Here is a 17,585-nt window from a genome sequence, read left to right as displayed (position 1 = left end):
AGGAAGGAAGGAAGGAAGGAAGGAAGGAAGGAAGGAAGGAAGGAAGGAAGGAAGGTGTTATCCACAACCTCCCTGGCCCTGTGTTGCTTGTCACTCCTGTGACTGTCATTTATCATGGTGTCAGGCAAGGAGAGATTGCCTGTGCCATCGGAGAGCAGCCCTGGTTCCTGTCCACTGAGATCCATAGTCCAGCTTTTCCTTCCATACTGTGACCTGCTTCACTAGCTCATCAATAAATCCCCTGTTCCCATTTAACTTTTTCAGAACCAAATTTTTGGTGCTTGCAACCAAATACTTCTGACTCAGAAATTAAGTACCAAGAGTGGGATTTACACAAAACCCTTAGGGATACAGGCCCTTCATGGAATTGATTTTCATGATTTCTTGAGACAGAAATCTGGGACATGGCTTTATATTCCCGGGTAAGGAAGTGGTTGCCAATGATGCACAGCAGTGAGTGGCTAATCATGTTATACCATTTAGTCACCTGGGATCAGGTGCCAGCCCACAATGAACAGCTAGCAGCTGACATGGATTTCCTCATCCAATTTATAATGGATGAGGAATGCTGGGACCATTGGTTGTTCCTAACACTGGATAATTTAAAGCAAGGAAATGACAGGCTCAAATCAAAATGTTCACCTCGAGGTACAGAATAAAATTCAAGGCCATTACATGACCATGCCAAAGAGTCTTTTATTGCATATAGCCATGGAGATGAAATTGCTGAAGACTGAACTTAGCGATTGATTTTGAAGTCACTGAATTACAGTGTTAGTTGGATTCACAGTCTCACCAGGTCCTTCTGTAGAATAGAGGAAATAACCAGGAAATATTAATATATCCTTGGGATGTAATGGGATGCCCCCTAGCCCCCACCCTTGCCACACCTCCCAGTACTACTGTTGAGTTCCTTCATGACTCATCTATTACAGTTTCATCCAGAATATTCTTCCAGAGTATTCAGGATCTAGACTCACTGTGATCCAGATGATAAAATGCAGAACTGAGGTGAAGAGAATTCCATCTAGGAATAATGGATACTGGTAAGGAAGGAGGAGTATGTGGGGGAATAGAATTGATTGTGGTGGGCAGGAGCTGGGCGTGGCCTTGGCCCTGTTCATCCACATGGTTGTACTCACCAGAAATTTTTCATTCATAGTGTTCACTGGGTGGTTGGCACAAATTCTGACATTTTGCAGAAGTCTCTATGCAAACCTGGCCAAATGATGATCCACACTAATTGGCAAAAGGGGACCAAAAAGGTCTCAGCATAATTAGAAGAATGAAGTCAAACAGATCAAGACGGGAGGGCTGAATAGATCTATCAATCCACATTAGCCTGAAGTCTCCTTTCTCCTTCGCCAGAGGATGCCATAATGAGAAAGAATAATGCATCTTGTCTTTATTACTAAAAAAAAAAAAAAAAAGTTGATGTACATGGGGTATGAAGAATAATGTAACATACATCCGTGACCCTCTCCTTCCATTTGAGATGTGTGTTGGTTTGAGTCCTCTGGGCAAACATAGGGTAAGGAAAGGCTGGTAAAAGAAAATGGGGAGAAAGTCAGAGACTATGGGGAGAGGCTTGGGTCCCAGCGTGGGCTTGACCACTGGGAAGGAAGGGAGGGGGAAAGGATGGATCAGAAAGGTTGCTGGGAAGTTCCTGGGCCACTTTGTTCTGTGAGAGGAACCCTGCATCCCGCAGGACTGCTGCCTGTAGTCTGCCAGGCACAGATACAGACACAGTGGAGGGCTCAGGAGCAGCAGACGGCTGGGACAGCGGCTAGTGGATTCCTCCGGCTGTGGCCTCATAACCTCTTTATCTGTTTGCAAGTGGTACTCCTCAGCCTTCCTTTTGCCTGTAGATATTCTTTCCGTGCTATAATAATTCTGCTTTTCAATATTACATTTCTGTGATCTCCAGAGGCCCTCCCTCAATGTGGGGGGGGCATTCCTCAGAGACACCCCCTCCTTGCCTGAGGGTGGGCGCGACCCTCCTCTGCAGAGAAACAAACCTTCCTCATATTACATTTTAGTTACCACCCCAGTGCTTAATTTCAGCTTGCTGCTTATTACTTATTACTTACAGGAACTCGTTTTCCTTGTTCAGTTGCTGTGTTTTTCTATCTGTGAGAAATTAGTTTTCTCGGCCCCGGAAAGAACACTGAGTAATTTTTTCATTAAAATTAATGAAAATATTTCTTCATTTACTGGCTTTTCATTTAGGGGCAGGGTTTTCGAAAATGGATGGAAGTCACTAAGAGGGGAAAGGATGTGCATTCCAGGCCTCACTGAGCTTCCCTTCCGGTAACTCTGCTGGTAACCAAGTGTCCCCCCACCCTGTGTGCCCTGCCCCCCACCCCGAAGATGGGTGCTGCCCCATGGGGTCCTTCAGGCCCTCACATTTGCCCCCTCATATAGTCCCGCTGATGTCATGAGGGACCAGGCTTCCTCCTCCTCCATTAGATTCCATGAGGCTGGACTTGTGAGAAAAAGGGAGAATGGCCAGCAGACCTCACCAGCTCAGACAACTCTCTCTCTTACTCTCTCTCTCTCTCTCTCTCTCTCTCTCTCTCTCTCTCTCTCTCTCTCTCTCTCTCTCTCTCTCTCTCTCTCTCTCTCTTTCTCTCTCTCTCTCTCTCACACACACACACACACACACACACACACACACACACATTAAAAGTGCTCATTAAGGGCAGCCAATGGAATACGTATAGAAAGGTCTAAGCAGTTCACTTAATGACAGTTGGCAGCCACCCCTTGCTGTTTGTCTGCTGTTGGAAGAAGGAAATGGCTGGGTCTTTGGCAACCATCTTGGACCATAAGGTAACACTGGTATGGAAGCTATACATGGCCAAACCAGAGAAAGAGTTCAGGTCTCTGAGGACTGTGTTGATGAGAGCTGCGGTGGCATTCCTGGACTGCTTTACCCTGAACTTTGCAAGAGAAAAAGAGATGTAGACCCCCGCTCCCTTTGGTAGTACTGGGGCTTGAACTCAGGCTTTGTACTTGCTAGGAAGGTGCTCTGCTGAGAAATACACTTTTATCTTGTTTAATTCACTGATCATTTGTCCCAGTCAAACCTAATCCTCTTGAATTCATGTTCTAATCCTACTCATCTCAGGGCTCAGAATAAAGCCCAGGGGACACTGAGGCACTGGGGCTTTTCTGAGATGGGCATATGGTAGTGGCAAAACCTGAGGATCCCCCCCAAACTTCCCCACCTCCCCATCTCCTATAGATGCTTCCCAACTCCTCCTCGCCTGTGCACTCGGTCCTTCCCTTGGGATCCTGCAATGAAGACTTAGAGAGCTCCGCTGCCTTGGCAAACAGCCTCTGTGCATGACTCTGTGCCAGGCTGGGGCATGGAGCTAACAAGATATAACTCCACCCAGAAGCTCTGGGCGTGGTGCTGGGGGTGGGGGGCAGGATGCCATAGGTAGAGGGCAAACAGGGTACAAATGGAAAGGTGAAGAATTGTGTCTTGAAGGAACTTTTCACCTGAGGGAGGGGCTGAGACAGGTGTGGCCCACACACAGAGGGAGCAGCTGGCTCTGTGTGGGGCTGGCACGCAGGCAGATGAGGTGAGTGGAACTCCAGGAGCTGGCAACAGAGAGATGGAGCAGCAGAGCCCTCTCAGATATGGCAAAGACTCGGTGTGGGATGCTGATTATGGGAGACATGGCCAATTCTTCAGAACAGGAATATGGACTTGGCCCCTACCCCGAGGCCAAAGCCTCTTGCCACAGCCCCTGCATTTCAGCCCCAGACCCTGTTCCTTGGCAAATCTCTCTCAAGCCCCCATTGATGAGGACATCAGAGTATCCTGAGGCAGGACTCATCTAAAGACAGACAGGAGTTTCAGAGAGTGAGGACACACTGCAGACACAATGCCCTTCCTCCCCTCCCTACATCCCAGAAGGAGAGCCCCAGCCTCTGGCCAGCCAAGGCCCCTGCAGAGACTTCTGTCACACTACTGTGTGAAAGCCCTCTGTATTCTGCCTCCCCAGGGGATGCCAGGCTCTTCTGGGCAGTCACAGGCCATATAGTAAGTGCTCAGAATATGGCTAAGGAGTGAACATATGTGCCCAGGGCTGCACAGACAGGATTAAGGATCTGTGTTCCTAAATGCTGAGTGGGCATGTGCCATGCCTGTGTGTGAATACACTGCCTATTGTATCCAGGCCTTGTCTCCTATCATTCACCACAGAAGTTCCAACAAGGCCAGGAGGTAGGTGAATCTCTCCCTGCCCCTCCTTCTCTGTCCCTCCCCTCCAGCTCCCCAGCTATGTTTCTGGACAGGTGTTGGCAGTTTATCTAACTGTGATAATACAGGGGGTAGGGGCGGCTAATTCCTTCACACTTTATGGAATCCACCAATCCTTCACAGCCTCAGGCTCTGAGAGGGAGTGATTAAAAGACACTTCAGCATGCTGGTTATTGCCAATTAACAGGCTGCGATATAAACAATTAATAAAGCTGCCCGTGGGAGGGGGGGATTCAATCACTCAGCCAGGATGGGCCTCCAGCTCCGGAATGCCCTGCCCTGAGAACGTGGTTAGGGTGACTGATGCATGCTGTAGGTGGGGAGAAGCCAAGGAAAAGAGTGTTGGTGGGCATCCAGCTGCAGACCTGGGGGGCAGGGACTGTACCCCACCCTGGTGTCAGTGAAGACTCCCAAGGGGCTTCTGGGCAGTGCACTCTGGATCACTACTGTCACCCTGGCCAAGCTGCTCTCCTGCCACGGTAGTCCCTGTGAATTACCTTCCTTGGATGAACTGTGCCACACCTACTTAGGGGGTGGTGCGGGACACTGTCCCTTATGGGACATTTTCAGGGGCTGTAGTGTGAATTTCCAAAGGCCATCAGCCTTTGCCAGCTAGTGCCAGGTAGATCTGAGATCTACCCCACAGGTAGATCTGAGATCCCCAAAGATACATTGGCAGGAAGTATGATGTCAGGTCTGCAGGCACTCGTGTTGGAAGGGCTCAGGACTTGGTGGGGGCCTGCCCTTGACTCTGGGCCCAGGCTCCAAGGTCACATGTACTTGAGGTTAGGAGTCCCTACGACTGGCTCTGTAATAGGCTTTCCCCATTAACCACACACATTCCACTCCAACTTTATTTATGGAGGCTGAAATCTAAATTTCATACAACTTCACATGTCACAAAATATTATTCTTATTTGATTCCTCCTCATCCATTTAGAAATGTAAAAATCCATTCTCAGCTGCTAGACCACACAAAACCAGGAGCTGAGCCAGGTCTGACTCAGATCTGAGCCATAGTTTGCCAATGTGTGGTGCAGGCTTCCGGAGCCTTAGGGATGTCCTTGGCATCTGAAGGGGACTTTCTGAGATGTATGACTCCTTGGAAGAGGAGAAGGGGGCGGGAGGGGAGGGGGAAACAACCAGGAAACAAAGCAGATGGCTGAGAAGCAGGTGTGGGCAGTATGAGCAGAGACCGAGGAAGGAGACAGAGGTCCTCACTGCCTCTGTGCCAAGCCAGGGAAGAGATGACCCAGAATAGTTATGGAGCCTCAAAGGCCTTTGGACCCAGGATGATAGGACTGTGGCTATGTGTGCTGTTCCAAAGTTTGTTTGTTTTGTGCTGGTACTGGGCCTGAATTCGGGGCTTCCAGCTCAGGCTTAGCTTTTCTGCTCAAGGGTGGCTCATTATCACTTCCAGCTTTCTGCTGGTTAATCAGAGATAAAAGTCTCAGGAACAGCCAGGGACTGTGGCTCATGCCTGTAATCCTAGCTACTCAGGAGGGCGAGATATGAGGATCATGGTTCAAAGCCAGTCTGGGTAGGAAAGTCCATGAGACTCTTATTTCCAATTAACCACCAGGAAACAGGAAGTGGCGCTGTGGCTTTGAGTGGTAGAGTGTTAGCCTTCCGCAAAAAGAGTTCAGGGACAGCTCTGAGGCCGAGTTCAAGCCCCATGACTGACCGACCAACACACACACACACACACACACACACACACACACACACACACACACACACACACACACACACACACACACACACACACACACACACACACACACACACAAGAAAAGTCTCAGGAACTTTTCTGCCCATGCTAGCTTCAATCCTCAGATCTCAGCTTCCTGAATAGCTAGTATTACCTGTGTGAACCACAAGTGCCCAGCATATTCTGGGGTTTTTAAGTAAATAAAAGAATAAACCCATAAGGGTCTGAAAAATGGCCATTGCTTCCCACATTCAACCAACAAATGCTTTTTGAGCATCTACTAACAGTGGCTCATTCTTCAGTCTGAGTCAAAGCATTCTAGAACTCAAAGCTACCCTCAGAGGTGCCCTTGGGAAGGGGAGGGGGGAGGGGAGTGTCCCAGGACATTCCTGGACACTTGGGCTTGAAGACACAGAGGACAGCACCCTTCACACTCAAGCGAGCTTGCAACTGTGACTGTCCCTAAGGCAAACGCAGATACATTCCAGTTCTACACAAAACTGCAACAGAGAACCTGAAATATCACTTACACTGTTCCTACCTCAAAACCACGGCAGCTTTATGAGCCCCACTGCTCCGTCTCATTACTTAGTGCCTTCATAAAGGGGCGCGTATGCTACTCTCATTTTTCCTAATATTTTGATAACTGGATTTTAATATAATTGGTTTTCTCTGAATTTTATCAATTTTATATTGTGGGCTTAAAAAAAAGGTTACTCAGAGAAGGGGTCCACAGGCATCTATGGACATGAACACAATCCATACCACCACCACCTGGGCAGCTCTACTCTGTAAGGTCAACTCTGTAGAGAGGGCCTGGCACAAAGTAGGAGCTCAATAAACACTGGAGGGGTGAGGCGGAGGAGAGGAAGAGGACTTGCTGCAGAATAAACAAGCACAGTGGAGAGGCAGAGCCTGAATGGCTGGGTTTGAAGCCAACTCTGTCCATACTCATATGGACACAAACATGTCCACCCCACCCGGTAGCTGTGAAGAGAAAGCAGTGTGTGTGGTACACAGTCCTGGCATGGTGACTGCTCTGTAAACTAAAGGAGAGTTTTAGGCAATGTCAGCTTTCCTCTCTTGCCCAGGGATCTGGCCATTAACCAGGAAGGTGAGGGCTCTCGACAGAACTTTTGCCCTGCAGGTGTCTGAGAATTATTAAGGGGACTCGGCCCCACTCAGGACAAGCTGGCCAGGGCTGGGCCATTGCAGTGTTTGGAGAACCAGCCAAGGAAGCTGGGGACACATCTGCACAGACAATCCTCAGGATGCAGAGATGGGGTTGCAATCATCTGGGTGACAGAGCTGGAAGCATTTATGAGGAATGTGATACAAGCCATTGAGAAGAAAGGCTGGAGAGCCTGGGACAGGGCAGGGACCCTGCTCCCCTCCCCCCAGCCTGAGTCCCCTTGCTTCACCTGAGACCTCATCCAGGGCCCTGGCTCCCCTGGCCAGTCAGAAGTGTGCATCAGCATTTCCCACTCCCCTCCCCCACACCACCCTGCACCCCTCTATACCTCTTGAGTGAGGACCTACAGAAAGAGGTGTGTGTGCATGTGCATGTGTGTATGTGTGTGCACTTTTGGAGTTTGAACCCAGGGCTTCATCCTGCTAGGCAGGTACTAATTCTTTTTTTTCTTTTTCTTTTTTTTTTTTTTTTTTTGTTGGTCATGGGGCTTGAACTCTAGGCCTGGGCGCTGTCCCTCAGCTCTTCAGCTCAAGGCTGGCACTCTACCACTTGAGCCACAGCACCACTTCCGGTTTTCTGGTGGTTTATTGGAGATAAGAGTTTCACGGACTTTCCTGCCAGGACTGGCTTTGAACTGCGGTCCTCAGATCTCAGCCTCCTGAGTAGCTAGGATTACAGGCGTGAGCCACCGGCGCCCAGCAGCAGGAACTAATTCTGAAATAAGGTGTGGCTGAAATCAGCTTAGGCTGGCCTGGATGATAATCTTCCTACACACAACCCACCACAGCTGAGATGACAGGCACAGGCCTCTATGCCCAGTGGTTTTGGGGTTGTTGTGTTGTTGTTTTTTTTTAATGTTGAGATGGGGAGGGTTGTGAACTTTTTGCATGACTGGCCTCAAAATGTGATCTTCCTAATGTCAGCCTCCAGAATAGCTAGGATTACAAGGGTGAGCCACTGACGCCCCGCTGCAAAAAGACCTTGTGTATGTAAGAGCAAACTCTGCAAATGACAGCAATTTGTGGAGCACACTGTGGTTAAGTGGAGGACATTGAAGCAGCAAGCTCTCCAGCATTGCAGGGCCAATGCACACACATAATATCCCTGCTTCTCACCGGAATCACACACCCCCTGTGTGCCTCCCAGCAACCAGCCACCAGCTGCTGCCAGTATTCTGGGTCAAATAGCTACACAGCTTCGTCTCCTGTGGTCTATCAGAGGTCTGGGGTGGGAAGAAGACCCTGGCTCTGGAGGCTGTTCCTCACTTAAGTATGACAGTGATCGTGTATTGGGTTCATGAGCTGGTGTGAGGACAGGTGATTTCTATGTGCTGTAAGGTACCCCAGGACCCTGGGTTCTGAGGCCCAGCACTTCCTAGCTTCCTCTGTCTGGGGGAAACGCCTGTGCTTCTGGGCAGGATCTCCATCCAGCACTAACCCTCACTCTCTGACATCCAGGGCACAGTCTACCCACACTCCTCCAGCACAGAAGAGCAGAGGCTCAGCATCTCCTCCTGCTAGGCTCCAAGGGAAATAAGGCTGGCCTCACTGCACCCATTTTATAGATGGAGAATTCAGGCTCCCATGGCCCTGGTTTTCTCACTGTCTGCTGAAACTGATCACACAGCTCTGAAGTTTCACTGGGGCCTTGTCTGTGCCCAGTGGGAGCTGTCAAGTGTGACACTTGGCTTTTTCTTTCCTGTTCTGGTCCAGGGCTTGAAATCAAAGCCTGGGTGCTGTCCCTGAGCTTTTGTGTTCAAGGTTAGCACTCTACCACTTGAGCGGCAACTCCACTTCTGGCTGTCTGGTGGTTCATTGGAGATAAGAGTCTCATGGTCTTTCCTGCCCAGGCTGGCTTTGAACCACAATCCTCTCACCTCAGCCTCCAGAGTAGCTAGGATTACAGGCATGAGCCACACTTGGCTTCTTCATCCCCTCAGGCAGGAAAGAGGCCTAGATTATCCCACATTAAGATTAGGAAACAGAGCTGCAGTTGCACTGCCAGGCGTTCATTTGGGACCGAGCCATGTGGCTTGGGCCCCATAGCATTGTGGGGAAGAGGGCACAGGACCCAGGAGAGCATGAAGAGCAAAGCCAGCAAGAATCTTCTGGAAGAACCTGCAAGCTGAGAGAATCTGGGGACTGGAGGGAGACAAGGCCAACTGCTGATGTAAGAGACAGAGCTGTAATCAGGACAAGCTCTCAGGGACCACTGGGAAAGCCAAATAAGATTGAGTGAAACTACACTAGCAGAGGAAGAAGGAAGCTGGCAACCATCTTCACCTCAGTACCCAAACCTAGGGAGTGGGGGCACCCAGGGGTCCAGAGACCCTCCCTTCACCATCCCTGCCACACTACCTACAGGCAGTCAGCCCCTCCTGAATAGATTCCCAGGACAACGGATGTAGTGGGTCACAGTGCTGTCCTCACACAGGCCTGGGATTCTAAGGGCTGTGTACTAGGCAGGGCAGCTGGGAGAGCGCAAGGTAAGTACGAATCTTGCCCACTTTGGTGGCTCTATGCTTGTGTGAGCTTTCGCTTGTGCAATGCACATGTGGATTAGGTGTGTGGTCCATGCATGTGTACAGATACATGCACACTTGTACACATACCTGCAGTGTGTACTTATGTGTACACATGGGATGTGCAAGTACGTATATCACATGCAGTGTGTGTGTGTGTGTGTGTGTGTGTGTGTGTGTGTGTGTGTGTGTGTGTGTGTGTACATGCTCCACAGAGAGGGCAACACTACTCTCTGCTGTCTCCTTGCCTTCACTGAGCTGGAGGAAGAAGAGGCTGCTCAGGGAAAGGGAGACCAGAGCCACCTTCTCCCAAAGGTGCTACTGCCAGCAGGGGAGGAAGAGAGGGAGGAAACAGCACCTTATTTAAATGCAAATGACTGAAACTCAACTTTCTTCATTAAAATGCAAATTGTACCTCAGTCTTTGACACCTCAAGAGTGCCAGAGCCACAGAACACAATCAGGAACGAAAGCAGAAGGACCTGCAAGCCCAGGATGACCAGAGGCCTCATTTTCCCAACACACAAAGAAATGGTGGACAGACAGTGGGCCCCAGGTGAGTGTGGAACATGACTGGGAGCCTCCAGGGGCCTGGGAGAAAGGAGAAGCCCTTGGTCAGGAAATGGGGTAGGAGAACTGGGCTGTTTCCCACCCCCACCCACCTACCAAGAGATGGGGCCATAGGTCCCCAGGTCTTCTCCTGATGGCTCTGTGCCTGGCTGGGTCAGAGAGTCATGTGGCTTTGTAGTGAGCCTTCCCTGCCAGATGTGGACCTGTCTAGTGGACACCAAGCTTGTGAGGACCTGCAAGAGCACTAGGACAGACCTGGCCATCCCCTGAAGGGCCTCCAGGTCCAGCCCTGCAGGCCGTGTCAGTGAGTGGGGTTACAGTCAGACGAACTGGCGTGGCTCCATAGCAAAGCCTCTGGGAAAAAGGGTGTCTTTGTTTCCATGCAGACAACCTAACATATGCATTTTCCCCAATTCATCTACAGGCAGAAGACACCTCTCCCTAATTTGCACACAGATGCTACAGAGACTGGCAGTCCCTGAGACCCCCCCCCCCAAGCTTCCTTCTGCTGCTCCTGCTCTGCACCTCCTGTTCAGGCCTAACCTTCCCCTCCCACTCCCCTTCCACTCATTTCTCTCTCCCTGACTTCCAACTGCATTTTGCCCTCTCTGTACCCCTTCTTCCATGTGTCCTTCTGGCTTGTCTCCTTAGACCTAGGCTGCAGTGTATCCTAAGGCCAGAGTCTGAGGCAGGGATGGGGAGCCCAGGGACGGTGGGCCAGGCCCTTGTGCCTCCGGGTAGAGCTGGGGGCGTAGGGGAGGGTCCCGCTCCCTCCATCTGCCTTGCTCCTAATATAGGCAGTGGCAGCGGCAGCAGAAAGAAGTAGGGAGCAGAGCGGGGGAAGCAGAAGGCATCTTGGAGCTGGAGGGTGACAGGGCTGTGCTTCCTCCATATAAATAGTCCCGTCTGTCGCCCGGGGGGAGGGTGGCTTCCTGGGGCACCTCTGATGTCATCAGCTTCTCCACAGAGGTGGGCTGATGCCAAGTGGGGGCCTGGGATGCTGAAGTGTTAGAGACTACCCTGACATCTCTCAGGGCCCAGGCCTGGGCCAGTTCCTGCCCCCCACTTCCCACCTCTGCTCCAAGCTGTGAGGCCTCGGACCCCGCCCCCCATTGGCATTACCCACAAACCACCCAGATGGAGCCCCAGTCCCCATGGCCGTACTGCCTATGGAAGGCCACCAGAGAGCCAGGAAGAACATGGAGAGACCCACTGGGGACGACCTTGCAGAATTCAAGGAAGCGGCTTGACCCCCAACCAGGAATAGGAAAGACAAGGGGACCAGGGAGACACTGGAAGGCCCAGGAAGGGAGAAGGGCACTGGGTAGCTACCTGACTTGCCATTGGCTTTCACCAGGGTGGCAGTTAGCGTGACCAGGCAGAAGCAGGGGCCCTCCCACCCCTGGGGTGGGCTCCAGAGTCCTCAGAGGACAGAACTCAGGGCTACAGGCAGGCAGGAGGGACCCTCTGAACCTAGTGAGTTTGGCCTGTGGAGCCCAGTGTGACGTTGACTCTTAGTAATCCTGAGGTGGCTAGAAGGCCCTGGACCTCATTTCCCTGAGCAGGAGCCTGCATAGTAGGACCTGCAAGGTGGGAAGGACATCACACAGGGGCCCTGGCTCTTAGCGAGGACTGTCACTAGACCCTGGCCTCTGTAGGCAGGGTGGCTCTGCTCCCAGCTCCCGTGGGTGGGGCTCATGATGGGGATGGCGCTCTGCCCGGAGCAGCCTCCCACCGTGCTGCCCCTGTCCGCTCTGCCCTTGCTGTCTGGAATCACCCATTCGACTTCAAGTTCCCACAGTCTCACAGAGCGTGAGATGGAAGGCTGGAGTCCGCCGCCTCCCACACACAGCCCCGGGGCGGCCTCGCCACCTGGAGTTGACTACCACCCTGTTTGGGGTTGCCGTGAGGCGTGTTCTGTGCCATCTGCCAATACTGCTCAGTGTGACCCAGCGCGGGTTCCTGCGACGCTGGCTGTCCCGCCTCCCTGTCATTCCCCACCCCTCCTGGTGCTGTAGGGTTATTTCAAGATCACCTACCCATTAAATCAGAATCTAATCCACTGGGTTAGGCCTGTCTCAGGCCTGCCTCCAGGGAGCCCCAGTTTTGCATTTGTAAACTTACTCCCTACCGAACCAACAGAAGAAGAGGCTGCAATTGGGGTGGAGGAAGGTTTCCCCAACTACACTGGGCTCTGACCCCTCTCTGGGGTCAGAGAGTGAGAGACAGTGGGTTCTGCAGACCTCAGCTGCCATGGGTGCCGCGACAGGAGCTGTCTCCTCTCACTCCTCCATGAGAAGAAGCTGCCAGCAGGATTCGTGCAGCAGCAAAATCATGCAGAAAACCATAGAAGATGAGTAGCAGGCACTGGGCGTTCACTGTGTGATAGTTGGTTTACTCATCACAGCCCTGCAAACATGGTTGCCAAGTACAGTCAGGCACAAGATCAACTGGCCATAATGACAGCCCACGTTCTCATCACCAAGCTGCGCACCTGGCACACATCTGTCCTTCAGAGGGGAGGACAGGGGAGCTTTTCTTGATTTCTGTTAACACCCAGTATAGGCCAGCCACAACCCAGTTTATTACTATAAACACAATCATCACCTAAATACTATCTCCACTATATGAGTATAAATCTAATGCACAGAGAGTCTAAGTACTAGCTCAAGATTTCTCAGCACAGGTGGGTACTGGTGGTTCATGCCTATAATCCTAGCTACTTAGGTGGCTGAGATCTGAGCATCACAGCTCAAAGCCAGCCCAGGCAGGAAAGTCCATGAGACTGTTATCTCCAATTCACCACCAGAAAACAGGAAGTGGCACTGTGGCTCAAGTGGTAGAGAGCTTGCCTTGAGCTGAAGAGCTGAGGGACAGTGCCCAGGCCCAGAGTTCAAGCCCTACAACCGACCAGAAAAAAGAAAAAAGAAAAAGATTTCTCAGCACATAAGAGGTTGAGCTGAGCTCCAAATGTAAGAATCCTGATGTATGTGTGTGTATGTGTATGTGTGCGCAAGTGCATGTGCGCATGCACGCACGCACGTGCCAGTCCTGGGGCTTGAACTCAGGGCTTGGACACTGTCCTTGAGCTTTTTCGCTCAAGACTAGCACTCTACTACTTGAGCCACAGCTCTACTTCCAGGTTTTTGGTAGCTCATTGATAAGAAATAAGAGTTCATTGATAAGTAATTGAAGATAAGAGTCTCATGGATTTTCCTGCCTAGGCTGACTTTGAACCCTGATCTCAGATCTCAGTCTGTTTAGTAGCTAGGATTACAGGCATGAGCCTTCAGCATCTGGCAAGAACCCCAACTCTTAACTCTACCATCTCTCTCTGCCTTGACAGGACTCAGTAGTTACTGAGCTAGAAGCTTCAGGAGGTTCTCAGACTCCTTTAGAGCTGACCAGGACTCTGCCTGCCACTGCAGGATGAGGCTGTGGTAGGAGAAAGGAGACTGGTTTGGGGAACCTCCCGGAGCCTCAGTTATCCCCCTCTTCCATGGTTGAATGTAGTTGGTGGGCCCCTCTTGCCTGCCTCCCTGGCCAGGACTAAACCAGCTGTGGAAAGGGCTTAAAGGGAAGGAAGATTGCCTAGGTCACAGCTTGACACACCTTTGTTATCTGCTTAATACAGCTACGTGTCATCCTGAGCCTGTCCCAGGAGATTCCCCCCTTTATTTCCAGGCTGCCAGTCCATGCTCAAGCTACCCGCCTATCTTCTCAGACATGGAACAGCACAGCCCAAATGCCAGGGCACTGTGCTAATGACTCATCCTCCAAAATGAGCCCAAACATCTGGCCGACAAAAGGGCACGGCTCACTCGCGAAGCAGCTCCTTCTGCGCAAATATGTTCTTAATATTCAATTAGTATTTATCCACCACCAACAACAATTACGCCATTGACTCTCAATGAAGTGCCTGGTTAATTAATTAACGCAGTCTTTAACATGCTGGCAGGATTTCTCCATGAGCAAGAATGAAAATAATGGTGTAGTGACGCCAGCAAGAGCAAGCCGGTGGCAGCGGGGAGCCCTGGGTTTCCCAGGCTCCAGATGTGAGTCAGATGAGCATGCACTGGCACAAGACTCTTCTGGAGAGTAAAGACATCAGGCTGGAACTTGACCTCTCTTGGCCAGTTCCTCCTCAGCAGGGGACTGGGCCAGGTGATTTGCAAACTGCAGGTCCTACAGTGACATTCATGCCTATGTCCTGCACCTCCCTACTCCCTTTACCCTCTCTTAGTTCTGTATGAATATCCATACCTTTGCCTTAATAAAAATCCCACCCCCTCCAGGAAGTTGGCCTTGATTAGTGAAGACATACTGGGTCCAGTTCCTTTGCTTTACTGGGCCTGAAGCATCAGTACCTGCATGATCATGTGGCAAGGTGGGGCTTGAGGGGTGATTCTCCCAGCAGACAAGAGCTCTCTGGGGACAGGACCCCCTCCCTGAAGACAGGATTGAGAGAGGACTTTGGCTCCCACCACAGAGAAACAACCATGCCCTAGTCACTGGCCTAGAACCAAGGCACACTCAACTTTATTGTCTCCCCTTGAGCCAGACTCCCCTATTCCCTGTCCAAGTCCCTGCTTAGGGTTCTGCTCACCATACCCTGACCCAGCCGCAGTGGAGGAGAGGCCCCTGAATGAACAATGCAGTGGGAGTCAGATAAACCAAAGCTCTGGCAGCTGTGAGCATCTGGATTTCTTCATTCCTGCTGCTGCAAAGCAGGGTGGAGCCCCTGGTTTCCTGGACCTGGTTATTCTGCCATAGATTTGGGGAACTCAAGCCCTTTTGGGTCCTTTTAGTAGTATGGGATATTCAGTTTGGTGTAGGGCTCTCCTGCTGCCACCTTGAACTTTTTAATGCATCCCAGAAGTTATGTAGTCAGCCCTCTCTTGACCCAGGCTGCCTGGACCAGGGTTTATCTTCCTACCTATGGCAAAGTAGAACTCACATACAGCCCTCACCTGCTGTGGTAGGCCCTGCTTCCAGATGTGAACACCCCTGGACATCCCCTCACTCTGGTAGCTTCTCCTAAGCACCCCTCCACCACTGCCTCCTGGGCTGGGAGCGCCATTCTCTGCCTGAATGGCTCCCATGATTCTGGTCTGGCCTCCACACTTCTAGCCTCTCCCTCCCCTGACAGCAGCTGTCGAGATCTTTCTCAATTACAAATCAGATCATGTCCCCCACACGGCTCCTAACACTTCAGGGGCTCCCGGTGGCTTAAGTTATACATTCCAAGCCCAGAAGGCCCTGAGCACAAAGCACTTCCTGAGCCGGCTGAGGTGTATCATGAGATAATCTAAGCTTCCCTGCCTCCCTCCTGTAATCCCTGCCTGGCTGCTTTCCTGTCCCTCAAGCAGCCCATCTCCACTCGGCTCTGCACAGCTTCTGCTGCCAAGGCCCTTCCCTGCCCTGCTCCTGTCCAGCCAAGGCTTAGGTGCCACCTCCCCCATGACACCTGCCCCCCCTCACCCCACCTCCCTCCAACCCTCCTCCATGGGTCTCAGCCCCAGGGCCTCTGAGAGTGGAGGATGATGAGAGGCTGTCCCCTGTGCCTGTTCCTGGACTCCTCAGCATCCAGCAGAACACCTTCAGGGGGAACAGGGGCACAATGACTCCTTGGGGAGGTCAAGTTCCCGTCCCCTCTGGATCTCAGTCTTGAGCTAAGAGCAGGGGCTGTGTCCTGAAGGGTAGGACGCACTGCTACCAAAGTGAGATGGAGCCAGGATGGTGAATGTTAGAATGGATGGGAATACCTGGGAGCCTGGTGGCAACAAACGCTGGGACACTGGGCCGCAGCAGGTCCTAGATAGAGCACTGGCAGGGGCAGTGTTCTACATCAGCTTGCCAGGAAGACGAGACCAGACAGCTGGGCAGAGGCCCAAGGACACAAGGAAGCATGTTCTAAGTAGAGGAAGGACTAAGGCAAGGACACCTGGCAGAGCAGGACCGGTGAGGACTTGTATGTGCGTGTGCGCTGGGTGGACGATGCTGGCTGCCAAAGGAGCTACGGAATCCAAAGCCCCATCCATCAGGCACAAGCCGAGCCTGTCAAATGAAGGGATATGCAGGCCCAAAGCCCTAGCTTAAAGTGGGGCAGCTCTTAGCGCCATCCCAGCCCGAGGATGTCCCCCTCCGTCCTGTGGGAACCCCCAAGACTGGAGCTGGGACCACATCAAAGCCCACAGCCTTGCTCTGTCCAGCTCTGTGTCCTCACCCACTCCATGGCTGGCACGAGGCCTTCCCCAGGCAGAGAGATGCTCCCACAGTCACAGGGACTGCAGTCATTGTCCAAGTAGGAAGGACAATGGCAAGGCCAGGCTGGTAACAGAGGAGAGGGTGAAGGTTAGAATTTATTAGCAAGGTGGCTGAGGTGCTACCCTTCTCCCCGCCAAGATTCCAGCCCCAGGCTCACTGTACCCCCAGAGTGCCAGAGACCAGCTCCAGAGTCTCATGACAGGCTTGCTGAGAGCCCCAACATAAGGAGGGAGAGAGCTGTGCTTGAATTCCAGCCCCAGCTGACCCTGGTGCTTCTCCAAGATTCATCTACTGTAGAGGCAAAGTCAGGTGGGAGGGTACACCTCTCCCTGGGGCTTAGTCTCTGCTGGCAGCTTCAAAGCATCTGTATTTACAGGTCCAACCCAACCTCCTTCCTCTCCCAACATGTCCTACCACTTGCCTTTTGCCTCCACTTGGGCATCTCAAAATCCTTTCATCCAGAGCCTTCTGCTGTAGCCCCCCCTACCCATCCTGAGCACCAGTCTGTAAGGTTACCAGTCTCCATCCAATGAGGGGCAACACCACCACAAGGTTGTTCTGGATTCCTCTCTCCCCAATGTCCAATCTGAACCAAATCCCCTAGATTTGGCCTCCTGGATCATTCTGGGTCATTCTGCCTCATCTGCCTCATCTCTACCAGGTCTACCTAGTCCAAGGTATCTTCATCTGAAGCAGCATTCTACAAAAGGCAGTAGGAAAAAATGCAAGATGCCCAATACTGTTTGAATTTCAGATAAACAATGATTCTCTAAAGTATAGTATGTCTGAAGTCTTGCAGGAGATCTACGAAATAATTTTTCATAATCTTTCTGAAATTCAAATTTAATTGGACACAATTTAATGTTTTCTTTCAAAAATTCTATGAAATCCTTGAAATATCTCAAGGATCACTCTGTATTTTGCTAAATCTGGCATTGCTAATTCTAACTCATCTCACATGTGGTAATAACCTTGTCCAACAAAATTTGTTAGGTTGACTGTGTAGTCAAAGCACATATTGTAATAATTAGATCCCCCACTTGAGAGAGAGA

The 17,585-nt window shown here is 51.4% G+C and overlaps 1 long non-coding RNA gene across 1 annotated transcript; it reads right to left on the bottom strand.

Annotated features, from left to right (window-relative positions):
• Positions 1–676: 676 nt before the first annotated feature.
• On the bottom strand, positions 677–3,347 carry LOC138827767 (uncharacterized). The gene is made up of 4 exons (XR_011372180.1): positions 3,270–3,347; positions 1,143–1,411; positions 981–1,027; positions 677–805 (listed from the first exon to the last, which is right to left on the bottom strand). It is a non-coding gene; the product is annotated as an uncharacterized lncRNA (long non-coding RNA).
• Between the last annotated feature and the right edge of the window lie 14,238 nt (positions 3,348–17,585).

This window comes from Dipodomys merriami, unplaced genomic scaffold, assembly GCF_024711535.1.
Source record: "Dipodomys merriami isolate MVZ:Mamm:240054 unplaced genomic scaffold, mDipMer1.0.p SCAF_16, whole genome shotgun sequence".
Classification (NCBI taxonomy): domain Eukaryota; kingdom Metazoa; phylum Chordata; class Mammalia; order Rodentia; family Heteromyidae; genus Dipodomys; species Dipodomys merriami.
This window is presented reverse-complemented; position numbering and strand designations above follow the sequence as displayed.